Source organism: Gastrolobium bilobum, unplaced genomic scaffold, assembly GCF_033153095.1.
Source record: "Gastrolobium bilobum isolate Gb01-03AN ecotype WA unplaced genomic scaffold, APGP_CSIRO_Gbil_v1 utg3166, whole genome shotgun sequence".
NCBI lineage: Eukaryota > Viridiplantae > Streptophyta > Magnoliopsida > Fabales > Fabaceae > Gastrolobium > Gastrolobium bilobum.
Genome location: NW_026895608.1, coordinates 73,755 through 86,544, shown reverse-complemented (window position 1 = coordinate 86,544; position 12,790 = coordinate 73,755).

Sequence of the window (12,790 nt, the reverse complement as noted above, 5' to 3'; positions counted from 1 at the left end):
GCCGGTAAAAAGCTGCAGTGAAAAGAGCCGGAGTCAGATGAGAAACCCACGGTGAACATCGCCGGTTTCAAAGCTTAAACATTATAACAAAATAAGTCAAATACAAAAGCGACTGCAAGCAGAGAAAATTGCTTCAACGAAGATGCCAAGTCAAAGCAAGAATTCGACTATGCCAACTTGAATAAAACATGCAAAGAAAGTTCAAATGCAGAGATCACCGCTATTACACACTGGCAGCCGAACAACCGGACTACCGGGTTATAAGGCAATATCTCCATGAATTAAAATCTCGGCAAGCAGATTAAAAAGCAAGATTAGTCAGTCTGAGCTACTACCTCAGCCAAAAAGGTTGAGGGAGAAATACTAAAAATTAAATCAGCTAAGAAAAGTTCCAACCCAAAGAAAATTGTCAAAAAAGAAGACAAGTTCATTAAATGTGTAGACAACCGCTACTACAACCCGGCAGCCCGGACAACCAGACTATCGGGTTGTGGGGCAAATGTTATGGACATGATAAAGACTCATATTCTAGAAGGTATAATAAAGGACAGCACAAAAGGAATGAAATCTTCTATTAATGAGGATCTTATCCAGACAGCTAAGCAGTTGGACTTGGGTCCTCAATATTTCTAAGAGGCCCAAAAGTACACTCTTGCAAGGTAACCTATATATAAATAAGGGGTTAAGCTAATAAGATATACACATTCAAAATCCTCTCTCTTAGTTTGTCACTGTACACACACCAACCTTTGGCTATGTCGTTTATATTATAGTGCACAGTGATTCTCTGATCTTTAAGATACCTCTCATAGATATCTAAGAGAGGACAAATAAACTCAATATTAACATATCAATTTATGATTGGACATCTCGATCTATCATATAATAACAATATTTTTTTAAGTGCTAAATTTTTTTCCTATATCCGTTGCGTCCTAGACTACTAGGTTTTTCACCTCTTCCAATAGCCACTGGATTGTTGTGTCGAGAAATAAAGGCACTGACATCAATGTCTGAGAGAAAAGACAGGGACAACATTTTCTCACAGATTCTTTCATTGTTTGGGTGTTTATTTTGTTTTAAAAATAGCAGCTATCTCAAATTCTTTAATCAAAGAGAAGAAGTAACTTATCACTTGTACAAATGATAACGGTAAACTTGTTTATTTTCTTACGTCCATCATACTCTCTCTATTTCGTTTTTTTTTTAGTTTATTTTCTTAGTATTTTGGAATCAAATCAGTTTAGAAGAAATTTATTTATTGAAGGAAAAAGTGAATATCATTTTAAAGAATGTAAAGTTATGTCATTTTAAATGAGAAAAAGAGATAAATCATTAAAGAGAGAGAACGTAGACAAAAAAAATAAAGGTATGGATCTCACGTTTTTATGAGAGTAAAATGACACAAATTTTATTATTTAAAAAGATAAACATTTTTTCCTTTATTGAATAATTTAAATGTATACGATTTACTCTAAAGTAAATTAATCCCCTATTTATTTACCAAAAAAAATAAATTAATCCCCAATTTGATGATGGAAAAAATGTGTATTATTTTAAAGAATATAACTTTGTGTTATTTTAGATTATAATCGTTGATTTTCGTTAATTAACGGTTAAAATTTATTGGGTCAAACTTATTAATTAATTAATAATTCACAATAAATTCCAATAAATCACAACCATTAATTGACGAAAATTAACGGTTAAGATTTAATAATATAAAGTTATATCTTTTAGATAAAACAATTTTCCTTTGACGATAGTGTTGTTGCACAAGATTTATTCTTATAGTATTTTTAATATTGATTACTCCTTAAACTTATGACTTAAAATTGTCCAATTAATTGAATAGTGAATTAGATTAGTAATTTACTCTTTTAATGAAAAATGAAAATTCAAAAGTATGAATTTAATAAATCTAATAATCATAAAAAATTATAATTTTTAAATATATTTTTAAGGATCCGTGGGGATGGATTTTTTTTTCCAAACACTTTTTTTTTAGTGGGCGAAGTGTTTTTCACTTAATGTGTTTGTTCGGATGCAACTTTTTAAAAAATCAAAAGTTACTCTTTCCCGATGTTTCAAAAAAAAAAAAAAATTAAAAGTTACAAAATAATCTAAAACATTTTTTTAAAGTCAAGATTCCAGGCTTTTGAGAAAAGGAAAAATATTTCTTTATACTTAAAAGCAGTTTTTAAATACTAATTCGAACATAAAATAGCTGTGATTATTGTTTACCAAAAAAAATAATAGCTGTGATTATTGAAAAAAGTCATTTTAAAATAGTTTTTTTTAATAAGAACATTTTTGCATTTGGGGTCAAGTGATACAGTTAGAAATGATCACCGGAGTTAAGTTATACACGTTATAATCAAAGGAAGTGAAAGAAAACAAAACATAATAAAAAGAAAATTAATTTGACCATATTTATCGAAATATACTTATTTGTCAAAAGAATTGGGGTTTTTTTTTTTAATTCCAACTATACATTCTTTTAAAGAAATTCGGCAAATAGTCATTCTTTATTTTGCGTTTAAAAAATAATTTAAATAAATATAAGTGGATCAACAACAACAAAAAAATTTATTATTTTTATATCAGTATAAGTTACCTTTTTAGTTTTAGCTGTTGATGTCACTGACATAATTTTATAAAAGGAAAAGTATTTCTCCAGTCACCGGAGAAAAAATTATTTCCAGTAAGCTCAAAATGACGTTGTTTTGGGTTATAAGATTAAATAATTATAATGACAAAGACAAATATAACCCTGCAATATATTATAATTACAAAAGCACCTTGACTTTTGTCCCAAAACGACGTCATTTTGAGCTCACTGGAGATAACTTTATCTCCGGTGACGGGAGAAATCCTTTACCCTTTATGGGAAAAGTATTTCTCCAGTTACCGGATATAAAGTTATTTCCAGTGAGCTCAAAATGACGTCGTTTTGGGTTATAGGATTAAAAAATTATAATGACAGAGACTAATATAACCCTGCAATATATTATAATTACAAAAATACCTTGATTTTCGCCCCAAAGCGACGTTGTTTTGAGCTCACTGGAGATAACATTATCTCCGGTGACCGAAGAAATCCTTTACCCTTCATGGGAAAAGTATTTCTCCAGTCACCAGAGAAAAAGTTATCTCCAGTTAGCTCAAAATGACGTCGTTTTGGGTTATAAGATTAAATAATTATAATGACAAAGACTAATATAACCCTGCAATATATTATAATTACAAAATCACCTTAATTTTTGCCCCAAAACGACGTCATTTTGAGCTCACTGGAGATAACTTTATCTCCAGTAACGGGATAAATCCTTTACCCTTTATGGGAAAAGTATTTCTCCAGTCACCGGATATAAAGTTATTTCCAGTGAGCTCAAAATGACGTCGTTTTGGGTTATAGGATTAAAAAATTATAAGGACAGAGACTAATATAACCCTGCAATATATTATAATTACAAAAATACCTTGATTTTCGCCCCAAAGCGACGTTGTTTTGAGCTCACTGGAGATAACATTATCTCCGGTGACCGAAGAAATCCTTTACCCTTCATGGGAAAAGTATTTCTCCAGTCACCAGAGAAAAAGTTATCTCCAGTTAGCTCAAAATGACGTCGTTTTAGGTTATAAGATTAAATAATTATAATGACAAAGACTAATATAACCCTGCAATATATTATAATTACAAAATCACCTTAATTTTTACCCCACAACGACGTCATTTTGAGCTCACTGGAGATAACTTTATCTCCAGTAATGGGATAAATCCTTTACCCTTTATGGGAAAAGTATTTCTCCAGTCACCGGATATAAAGTTATTTCCAGTGAGCTCAAAATGACGTCGTTTTGGGTTATAGGATTAAAAAATTATAATGACAAAGACTAATATAACCCTGCAATATATTATAATTACAAAAACACCTTGATTTCTGCCCCAAAACGACGTCGTTTTGAGCTCACTGGAGATAACTTTATCTCCGGTGACCGAAGAAATCCTTTACCCTTTTTGGGAAAAGTATTTCTCCAGTCACCGGAGATAAAGTTATCTCCCGTGAGTTCAAAATGACGTCGTTTTGGGTCATAAGATTAAATAATTATAATGACAAAGACTAATATAGCCCTGCAATATATTATAATTACAATAACACCTTGATTTACGCCCCAAAACGACATTATTTTGAGCTCATTGGAGATAACTTTATCTCCGGCGACTGGAGAAATCCTTTACCCTATATGGGAAAAGTATTTCTCTAGTCACCGGAGATAAAGTTACCTCAAGTGAGCTCAAAATGACATCGTTTGGGGTTATATGATTAAAAAATTGTAATGACAGAGACTAATATAATCCTGCAATATACTATAATTTCAAAAACACCTTGATTTCTGTCCCAAAACGACGTCGTTTTGAGCTCACTCGAGATAACTTTATCTCCAGTGACTGGAGAAATCCTTTACCCTTTATGGAAAAAGTATTTCTCCAGTCACCGGAGATAAAGTTATCTCCAGTGAGCTCAAAATGACGTCGTTTTGGGTTGTAAGATTAAAAAATTATAATGACAAAGACTAATATAGCCCTGCAATATATTATAATTACAATAACACCTTGATTTTTGTCTCAAAACGACGTCGTTTTGAGATCACTGGAGATAATTTTATCTCCGGTGACTGGAGAAATCTTTTACCCATGACTTATTTGTATCCAATAATTTATAAAAGGGTAAAGGATTTCTCCAGTCACCGGAGATAAAGTTATCTCCAGTGAGCTCAAAACGACTTCGTTTTGTGGCAGAAATCAAGGTATTTTTGTAATTATAATATATTGCAGGGTTATATTAGTCTTTCTCATTATAAATTTTTAATCTTATAACCCAAAACGACGTCATTTTGAGCTCACTGGAGATAACTTTATCTCCGGTGACTGGAGAAATACTTTTTCCATAAAGGGTAAAGGATTTCTCCAGTCACCAGAGATAAAGTTGTCTCTAGTAAGCTCAAAACGACGTCGTTTTGGGACAGAAATCAAGGTGTTTTTAAATTATAGTATATTGCAGGGTTATATTAGTCTTTGTCATTATAATTTTTTAATCATATAACCCAAAACGATGTCATTTTGAGCTCACTTGAGATAACTTTATCTCCGGTGACTCGAGAAATACTTTTCCCATATAGGGTAAAGGATTTCTCCAGTCACCGGAGATAAAGTTATCTCCAATGAGCTCAAAATAACGTCGTTTTGGGCGTAAATCAAGGTGTTTTTGTAATTATAATATATTGCAAGGTTATATTAGTCTTTGTCATTATAATTATTTAATCTTATAACCCAAAACGACGTCATTTTGAACTCACAGGAGAGAACTTTATATCCGGTGACTGGAGAAATACTTTTCCCATAAAGGGTAAAGGATTTCTCCCGTCACCGGAGATAAAATTATCTCTAGTGAGCTCAAAATGACGTCATTTTGGGGCAAAAATCAAGGTGTTTTTGTAATTATATTATATTACAGGGTTATATTAGTCCTTGTCATTATAATTTTTTAATCTTATAACCCAAAACGACGTTATTTTGAGCTCACTGGAGATAACTTTATCACCGGTAATTGGAGAAATACTTTTTCCATAAAGGGTAAAGGATTTCTCCAGTTCCCGGAGATAAAGTTATCTCAAGTGAGCTCAAAACGGTATCGGGAGATAACTTTTGATTTCACTAGAGATAACTTTATCTCCGACGACTAGAGAAATATTTTCCCATAAATCAATCACTAAGTAAGAGCAGAAGACATCTAAGTATGAGTGGAAGGCATCTTAACCTTATACCGCTATAAATTCATTATGCCGCTTCTCTATGTATAATACATATGTTCTATATACGGATAATAATTGTGAGAAACTATTCTTTTACAATTTACACTTATAATATATGTATGTACTCTACCTCTTACATCAAAGTTTCTATATAAGGATTGATTTCATGTACGAAATTTCATTTTTCAATAAGGATCTCTGCTTCTCTGTATATGATAGTGATTGAAATAAATGCAACTTTGACAATTTAAAATTATTATTGAAGTGGCAATTCTCTGATTGCTAACAGCCAAATATTACTAAATTTGGTAGCTAATGTCGGGAAAAAAACAAGAAAGGAAGGAGACAAAAGTTAAAAAGAAATCATTATCTTATTTTATATGAGATAATTCTCTTATGTTGTCTTACATTAAAAATTGTGTCACTATTTTTCTTTTTTTCTTTTTTTTATTAAATAGTGGGCCCCACAACATTATGTGTCTATAGTAGGAGATAACTATCTCCAACAAAAAAAAATAGAATCCCAAAGTTAAAATGTTGAAATGCATTCATTAATTTGATCAGCCAGATTTTTTGTGAAGTGTGATGCAAATTGCAAACTAAGTTTATTGCAAGTCTCGATTATATCTACACTTTCAAAATAATTAATGAAATATGTGCGTATAGTCAATACAATAAATTATCTCTCAAGCATTTTATCAAAATAAAAATAAAAATTGTTTCAAACAGTTGAGAAATAATAAGTCATATATATATATATATATATATATATATTATCATTTCTCAAGTCACTTTCAAAATAATTAATGAAATATATACGTTAGTCGATACAATAAATTATCTCTCAAGCATTTTATCAAAAAAAAAATTTTTATCTCAAGCAATTTGAAAAATAATAAGTTGTATATATATATATATTGCTTATCATTTCTCAAGTCACTTGAGATAATTTTATCTTCGGTCACTAAATTATAACCATACAAAGATAGATCAATGGGTGATAAAGAAAGAGAGAGAAAAAGAAAATTATAACCATTCAAAGGTAAATCAATTAATATAAGAAAATAAAAAAATAAAACAACGTAGTTTTGAAGTGACCAGAGATAGAGAAATATTTTTCTTATATATATATATATATATGGAAAAATGATATATCCTTTTAATTGATGTAATTTACGTCATTTTAGCAATTTATAACTATGTACTAACGGTAGTACATAGTTATAATATCAAAGTTATACTTTTTCTCTCTCTTCAGACACTATTTGCTGACGTGGAATATGAAAAAAGTACATCTTTAATATTATAACTATGTATTACCCTTAGTACATAGTTATAAATTGCTAAAAGGATATAAGATCAATCCCTTAGAATAACAAACTTTTAATATATATAGGGATTAAAGTTTTTACTGTAACTTTAGATAATAATACCTGCTGTTAACTTAAACACACTGTTTTGATCTTTTTTTTTTTAACTAAAATAAATTATTTATCGTGCAACTCTTCCAAATCATTAAGTTAACACACTGTTTTCGTCTTTTTTTTTTTAAACACACCGTCTTCGTCTTCACCTCGTTTGTCTTCTCTGTCTCTCGTCCAATTTGCAGGCAAGATTGAAACTTTTTTTTTCTTCACCACAATGTCTATTTTGCTTTATTATGTGGTTGACACTCCCAAAGGTTGATTCTTAGGATTTAGGAAGCTTCAAAATCAAGTCACATTAAGCCAAAACATCAACTTGCATCCATCTCTCAGATACAACAGCATCCTAATTGATTCTTGTGTGATTTAACAAACGGTCTATTTACCAAATGAATTACATCCGAAACTCAAAAGAAAATCTAATTTACATGGCTAAACATACTTCAACGGAGGAGACCCATATGATAACCACAGTACCTATGAGGAACAATCCAACCTTGTATCTCCAACCCATTACAAAAAAACTGCAAGAATTGCAGAGGTCCACAAGTTTATGCTTCTGCCAGATCCCAAAAATCACCTTTCAATACATAAATTTTGTCAACCATGTAATAAAGAAAAAGAGACACTAGTGTGGTGAAGAAAAAAAAAAGCTTCAATCTTGCTTGCAAATTGGACGAGAGAGACAGAGAAGATGAAAACGGTGTGTCAAAAAAGAGATAGACGAAAACAGTATGTTAATGGTACGATTTGGAAGAGTTGCACGATAATAATTTGTTTTAGTTAAAAAAATACCAAAACGGTGTGTTTAAGTAAACAACAGATATAGTTATCTAAAGTTACAGCATAAACTTTAATCCCATATATATATATATATATATATATATATAGGAAAAACACTTCTCATGTTGCATGAGAAGTGTTTTCTCATGTAGTGTCTCTTCAATTTGCGTGTAAAGCTTTCTTTTTCTTTTTCTTTTTTCAATAAGTGTGGGACCCAGAACTAGTTGAGTCACAACATAAGAATTGAATTCTCATGCAACATGAGAAAATCAAAGCCCTATATATATATATATATATGAGTTTTATTAATCTCATGTTAAAGGAGATAAGTTATCTTATGTCATAGAGACAAATTTGTGGGCTACACCACCTGAAAAAATAAAAAGAAAAGAAAAGAAAAGAAAAAGATGACACAGTTATCGAAGGGTATGTAGGGGAGAAACTTATCTCATGTAGAATGATAATAGTTTTATTGGGCCCAAATGATTGGGTCACTGAGGGGAATACCTTGTTTAAGAGCTTGTTGCACAATAATAAAATACACAAGTATAGCTATGACTCACGAAGATCCTCTAACAGAAAGCACATCAGCTTCTATCAACAGTTCTCTTAAAATTTTGGTGAACTCATATTGTTGATCAACAACAGAAGTGCAACGAAGGAGAAGAAGTGGGTGCAACAACATGATAGCAGTGCAATGAAAGTTTAACAAACTAACTAACTGATTACATATATAACAACAAACTAACTAACTGACTAAATAATTGATTGTTGGATGTTATAGGTTTGAGAGAGAAAGTTTTAGAGGTAGGGTTGGTGCTTGAAGTATTACACCAAGAGGCATCAAGTTTTGGAATGCTTAACCGTGTTACCTCCAGCTTAGGAAAATCCTAGAGATAATGCAAGCTATTGGGCTCTAGCCCATATGGACCCAAATAATGCAAGCTATTGGGCTTGTATGTGAACATATTATTTGGTTACAACATTAATATATCCAATAATCTTCTCCTATGTTCACCATACAACATAATCTAATAGAATGACCATTGTAATGTTCAAATAAGTATGAATCATTCACATCTAGTCCAAGACAATTAACTCGGATTAATCAAAGAGTTTTAACGGTAAGATATTAAACTCATTCATCATTTGAAATCTAAATATATAAATCATCATTATCATGAATCTGTTCTGAGACCAACATACCAAAATGAATATTTGGAGTTTTAGATTCAATCTAAACTCATCCAAATCCCAACATCCAAAATAAGTCTCAAAATCAGTTCTGAATCAATAATGTTCATAAACTAAAGATAGCAAAATGTAAGTCTCAAATAAATGGACTCCATCGAAATGGGCAATAACGGGTGAACTGTACAGTCCCCACACACTCTAAGTGATATATTCATTCATCAAGGAGGTGATCTTGGACAATATCCCTCTCATTAAGCTCTCCTCATTCTCTTCTATCCTTTGTAGAATATCAAATATGAATTTCATATTATCATGAATTCAATCAGTTGAATAATCTACCAAAGATGTCTAGTTCTACTAAAAGAACTTAGCATGATATTATCAGGAAAAAAAACATATATTGATGTCGTAAAGTATCATAATATAATGTTTATAAGCATCAAGTCAGTTTCATAAATTATGAACAAGGCCTAAACAGTTTGATTTGCAAAGAGCCTTCAACTTAAGTCTATTTATAAGAGAATAACCATTGTCTAGTTTCAATGAACAGGACCAATAGTCAAGTCACTTACAATAAACTAGTAATGTGATGTCAAGTTTCAAATAAGAACAAGACCAAGAGGCTACTAATTCCTCAAAGTCAAATAATCTAGCATCAAGTTTGGAATGAGATCATTTATCCAAAAGGATGGTTACGTGCCTTCAGCACACGGGTTAATTCAAGCTAAAAAGAGAAAGATTATGGGTTAATTCTCAGTAAAAAGGCAACGTTTAGTGTTGCTTTGCTTAAATTCCAATTTCAGAATTGTTTAGCTGATTTTATGCTTAACTTGTAGGAAAAGCAAACAAATCTGGAGCAAAATGAGGATTTGCCAAAGTAAAGACCCACGTTCACAGCGTGGATGTCACGCTGGTAGCGTAAAGAACCAGTGGATTTCACGCCCACAGCGTGGATTCCACGCCCAGAGCGTGAAAAAGTATCCTTCTTCCCACGCCCACAGCGTGGATGGCAAGCTGACAGCGTGGGAATCCAAAGGCAACCACGCCCACAGCGTGAGTTTGACGCTGAGAGCGTCAGCGTGCGAGACTGAAATGATGTTTGGTCCAAAAGGGTGAATTTGGAAAGCCCAAAAGAGTATTATAAAAAGGAGGCTCAGCACAGAATTAGGTATCGAGACCAGAGGAGACCGTCGTGCTGAAGGAGAAGAGCTTCGGAGAAGGATTTTTGATCATCTTCATTCTTTCATCTTTCATTCTTTTCATCCCATTGAATATTGAATATTGTTTTACTAGCCATGAATATGGTTGGCTAAGTTTCTTTATTGTAGTTAGGGTCACAAACCCTATGTGAACCCTTGTTATGACAGATTGATTTATTTTACTCGTTTATATAAATTTCTTTATCTTACCTTGTGCGTATTTGATATTTTCTTTATTAGACCTGATCAATCTGATAGTTGAAAATAGTTTGAGGGTCAGAACCCTAAATAGGGATATTGGGGTTTCTCATCTTGAAAGGGGGTAAGATAACAATTAATATGCATGCTAGGGATAGATGTATGTTAATTGCAGATGTTTGAATTATTGTGTTCATTTCTTAATTCTCATGAGGGGTTGCTAAGGGATTAGGATTCCAATTGAGGTTAAAGGGTTAAATTGCCAAGGGATTGGGATTTAACTATTAATATTTTGAGATAATAATTATCTGAGAAATTATATAATTGAATATTTTAAATCAATCCAAAGTAATAAGTGGGGTTCATAGGGAGAGTGTTCCCTAACTGCAATGTTTTTCTCATACGTTTTAAATCAAACACCATTGTTACTTTTATTTTTATTCTCAAAGATATAAAAATCCAAAAACAAGTCTTATTTTTCATGATTACTTTAATTCAATTTTCCCAAAACAACTGAGTTATTCGACTTAAGGGGACTGGTTATTGTGGTATTTGGTTTTCAATCCCTGTGGAGACAATCTTTCTTACTACTTTACTACTTGTGCGATCGGTATACTTGCCGGAGAGCATCAAGTTTTTGGCGCCGTTGCCGGGGATTGAAAATTTCAATATTATAAATAACCTTTGATCTTTGAGATTGAATTTTATTTTAAATTTTTTAATTTTTTTATTATTATTCTTGTTTTGCGTTTTACAGGTGCTATTGACAAATTTTTCTAAGTTTTATGCGAGGTAGACTTCCACTTAAAGACTTTGTGCTTGATCCTGAAATTTCAAGGACTGAGAGGAGACTGAGGAAGGCTGCTAGGCAGATAATTTGGGAGGATTTGAAAAGCGTACCTGCACAACCGAAACAAGAGATGGAAGGAAACAACAATGCTCATGGTGGCAGAGGCCACAATGCAAATAATCCACAACCAATATTGTTAGATTCCATTCTGACACCGGTGTTAAATAGGCCAAACTCAAGCATAGTCTGGCCAACAGTGGAGGCAAACAATTTTGAGTTGAAGCCATCATTGATTTCCTTGGTGGCAAGAGCTCAGTATTCTGATGCTGAAGAGGAAGATCCTCATGAGTTCATAGATCGATTTCTGATGATCTGTGACACTACAAAGCACAATGGAGTGCCTGCTGATGCTATCAGGCTCCAACTGTTCCCTTTTGCTGTTAAGGGAAGTGCTCTCAGATGGATAGAAAGGCAACCAGCAAACAGTATCTCTACATGGGAAGATTTGTCAAACAAGTTCTTTGCCCATTTCTTTTCTATGGAAAAGTATAATCGGCTGGTGAATGAAATCACAAACTTCCGCCAACTTGAAGGAGAATCACTGTGTGCAACCTGGAATAGATTCCAAGAACTTATCCGGAAGTGTCCACACTATGAAGGAGACGATGACAGCAAGGTAGCGATCTTCTTTAATGGCATCTCTCCTGAAACAAGGATGGTGATTAATAGTGCAGCTGGGGGTACTATTCGGGAGAGTACATCTGAGCAAGCTATCGATCTGATAAAGAAGTTGGCAAGATTTGAAAATGAGAGCGTTCCAGCTCCAGTAAAAAGAGGAGTGATAAAGCAAGAAAACAATGACACTTTGCTTGCTGAACTGTTATCCAAAAAGTTTGCCAGTTTGGAGCAAAAATTTGAAAAATTTCAAGTGTCTCAAGTTCAATCAACTCCTCAGGAAGCTCATGAATCCAATGAATGCCCTAATGCAGATGATTCACCTCCACAAATGCAGGTGAATGGATTATGGTATGACCAGCGCCCTTAGCAGACAAACTTTCAGAGAAACAATAATTTTTCTGGTGGAGGTGGTAACAATTTTCAGCGAAGAACTCAAGGAGCTGGCATGGATTATAAACCTAGTAATTGTGCTCAACCTTCACAGAATCAACAAAGAGAGCCTGCTGAGTGGGAAAAAGCTTTTGCTCAAATGGTCAAGACTTCAAATGAGATGGCTCAGAACACTAATGCCTTTATCGAGGAGACTAGAGCTAACAACAAAAATACAAATGCCTCTATAAAGAACCTGGAAAATCAGATAGGTCAACTTGCAAAGCAAGTTTCAGAAAGAATTCCAGGTACTTTTCCCAGTAATACAGTTATCAATC